This window comes from Elaeis guineensis, chromosome 6, assembly GCF_000442705.2.
Source record: "Elaeis guineensis isolate ETL-2024a chromosome 6, EG11, whole genome shotgun sequence".
In the NCBI taxonomy this organism is placed as follows: Eukaryota; Viridiplantae; Streptophyta; class Magnoliopsida; order Arecales; family Arecaceae; genus Elaeis; species Elaeis guineensis.
In genome coordinates, this window is record NC_025998.2 from 112,566,757 (window position 1) to 112,570,318 (window position 3,562).

General features: G+C 34.6%; 2 long non-coding RNA genes across 3 annotated transcripts; both read right to left on the bottom strand.

Moving 5' to 3' along the window:
* Nucleotides 1-1,080: 1,080 nt before the first annotated feature.
* LOC140858365 (uncharacterized) lies at nucleotides 1,081-2,230 on the bottom strand. The gene is made up of 3 exons (XR_012141928.1): nucleotides 2,038-2,230; nucleotides 1,776-1,877; nucleotides 1,081-1,682 (listed from the first exon to the last, which is right to left on the bottom strand). It is a non-coding gene; the product is annotated as an uncharacterized lncRNA (long non-coding RNA).
* Nucleotides 2,231-2,287: 57 nt separating this feature from the next.
* On the bottom strand, nucleotides 2,288-3,010 carry LOC140858362 (uncharacterized). Of its 2 annotated transcripts, none has more exons than XR_012141924.1 (3): nucleotides 2,843-3,010; nucleotides 2,515-2,759; nucleotides 2,288-2,435 (listed from the first exon to the last, which is right to left on the bottom strand). It is a non-coding gene; the product is annotated as an uncharacterized lncRNA (long non-coding RNA). The 2 variants fall into 2 exon arrangements; XR_012141925.1 differs by having other exon boundaries at nucleotides 2,850-2,998.
* Between the last annotated feature and the right edge of the window lie 552 nt (nucleotides 3,011-3,562).

The following is a 3,562-nucleotide window of genomic DNA, read 5'->3' on the forward strand; positions in this document are numbered from 1 at the left end:
AAAATATTTTATCGTAATATTCAACTTTTTGTGATAAAAATATTTTATTGTTTAAAATTTATACTCAAAAATCTATTGTGATAAAATATTTTGTCACAAAATGAAATTGTTAGTGATAAAATATTTTGTCATAAAGCTAAATTTTAGTGATAAAAATTTTTTGTCACTTAATAATGCATATAGATTAAAATCTTGCTATTTTTAGTGACAAAAATATTGAAATTTCATGTCGGGACATGCATGTATATTTCAAATTTTTTTTCTTCTAAATAATACAACGGAATAGAAGATTAAAATATTTTTTAATCTACATCATGCATACATAAGACAAAGAATACATGGATCTACATCATATGCTGAAATTGAATACATACTGAATTTTATGCTGAAATTAAATATGTGATCGAATCACATATACTACAGGAAAAATGATCATTAACGATGCTATTAATGGTCATTAACGACGCTTTAAAGCGTCGCTATTTCTCTTTACGATGCTTCGAAAAGCGTCGGCAAAGCGTCGCCTATGTAAGAGTGGAGACGAACAGCGCCGATGCTTTTTAAAAGCGTCGTTATTTTTTAACGACGCTTTAAAGCGTCGTTAAAAATATATTTAACGACGCTTATAAGCATCGTTAAACATGTCTTAACGACGCTTATAAGCATCGTTAAATATATTTTTAACGACGCTTTAAAGCGTCGCAAAAAGTAATTTTAACGGCGCTTTTTAGCGTCGTTAATGACTCTGCGTCATCCACTCTACCAAGACGCTTTTCGAAGCGTCAGCTTTTTGTCTTTAACGACGCTTATAAGCGTCGTTAAAATAATTTTAACGACGCTTATAAGCGTCGTTAAAGGTTTTAAGAGAAAAAAAAAATACAGATATTATCTACAAAAAAAAAAAGAATACAATACATTCCTGTACGAAATCATATTAATTATTCGAACATAAACCTGTACAATCACCACATTCACATTCACACCTGTACAATCACCATCATTCACATCAAAAGCAAACTTAAATAGAAAATTTAATCAAACCAAAAGATAATATTTTATATAAATAAAAATAAAGTACTAATCATCCATTACAATCAAGAGTAATATAAATAAATATAAAAATACAACAAAAATAAAATAATATCAATCTGCAGGCGGATGGTCGTCGTTGTCTCCACGTGACGTGCCGCTATCTCGACGGATGCCTGATATGCCAGGAGCCTACAAGAAACATATCAAAAGCATGATTTGCATATCTATAAGTAAAAATATATAAATCATTAAATTAATACAAAAATATATATTTAATATTATGTGTTTACCTGAGATGAACCATACATCTCTAATAAAGATGTAAGGCGATCAATCTGTCCCCTCATGGCCTGCATCTCGGCACGGCTCTGTCGCATCTCCTCCATCTCAGTGGCACGACTCTGTCTAATCTCCTGTATCTCTACCTCCAGTCTGCGAACGCGTGAATCTTGAGCATCTGCTGCAGCATGCTACGTATATCTACTAACCTCAGATAACTGAGTGGGGGTGACTCCTACTCCATAACCCCTCACTCGGCCGTAGCGCTCTGGTCCCATCAACTCTGTAAACACCTCGGCCTCGATACGGCTCTGCTGCGTAGATGCTGCGGACTCGTCGTCACGCTCCGCAATGAGAGATGTAGCCCTCTCCTGTATTTTTTTTGAAAACAAGAGTTATACATTAATAGCTAACAAAATTAAATTTAAATCATTGTAAAAAATATAATATTAATAATGCCGTACATATAAATCTCTCGACTCATCTCGAACAAAAGTACCATCCTGATGAGTATGAGTCATCCGGTAAAACTCTACTTGTCCGGGTTCCCTCCCATGCTCATCCTCCTACACAAATAATTTCAATTTTAAGCAAACAGTTATAATAATTTAAAAAAATATATGAGTATCATGATACAGACATGGTCCACGATACATAATGATATTAGTTATATAAATATTTCAACATAAAAATTAAAAGTTAATTATGAAAGTTTAAGGAACATACAAACTCCTGTCGGAGTCGTGCATAACTCTTCGACCCCGATGTATGAGGAACAGACTGAGCTGCTCGTGCAGCTCTACCAATAGCAGAATAAGTCTGTAAAATAAAGTAAAGAACTTGTTATATATATAATATATAATAAAAATCAATATTTTTATAAAATATTTAGAAAAAAAAGATAATAAATAGATAATATACCTGTGCCCTCTCGGAGAACCAATAATGAACCAACTCCATCCACTGATGAGGGGGTTATCAGGAGGACAATTCCTAGCAACCTCCTCCTCTGTCATACCCTGTCTCATATAGTCCTTCTTCAATTGTGCTCTATATTCTTTCCATTTGCGGTTGAGAGACTTCATTACAAAATCATGAGTGGATGGAGGGAGAACAAACTTGCTCTATAAAAAAAAAAGTTAAATGAAATAAATTATATAAATGATTAACAATTAATATACAGTATGAACATCAATTCATTACCTCTATAACTCGGAGGAGCTCAACTTTGTACGTTGGAAGCATGTCATTCCATTTTGCATAGCCCAACGGACATAGCTGAGGCCTCCGAGCAACAGTCCCCAAAAATGAAGTCAATAAGCAGACAGCTTTCTTAATTGGCTGACCTAGCTGATTGCACTCCACAACAATCCTCTCGCCCTCACGCATCTGCCACACATCTCGTACTACTGTGGGTCCGCGTCTGGGGCGTACTCTCCCGGATCCGTCTGCAAAAAATACATAAAAGTAACTATATCATAAATATACATAAAATGAAATAAAAAAAAATTACATGAAAGATAATATATACCCTGCACGTGTATCTCATCATCTGGCTGATGAACAGGAGGATCGTGCTGTGCTGATGATGAAGGACAGGGCTCAGAATGCTGTGCAGCTGAACTGGCCTCAGGCTGCTGTGCTGAAGAAGACGTACCGGCCTCTGTCTATGAAAACTGGAACTGCACACCAGCATATCATCCCCTGCGATGCATGATGTCACCTAGTATTTATATAAATAAAAGGTAGAATCAGTTAATATATGGAGTAAAATAACACAATAATTAATGCAAAATATATACATCATAAATAATTATTATCAGTAACAATCAAGCAGTAGTGTTTTCTTCGAATTCTGTTCTAACCAACGTCGTCGTAGCATTTAAATCATCAGCTGGCACAAAATTGTAGGGCATACATTGTGTATAAGTGTCATCGTCATCATCCTCCACTTGGTTTCCCATATCATATAAGTCTTTAGGTTTTGTTTTAATGACAGTAAACCAATCTTTATCTTTTGCATCTTGTACATAAAATACTTGACGAGCTTGAGATGAAAAAATGAATGGGTCATCCTTCAATAACACACCAGTGTATATCAACCTTGAAAAATTTATAAGTGTAAATCCATTTGCATCTTGTTTCAAACCCCTTGGTGAGTTTATGTCTATCCAATCACATCTAAACAGTACTACTTTAAATTTTCCATAATAATCCAACTCATAGATATCTTTAAGTGCACCATAATAGG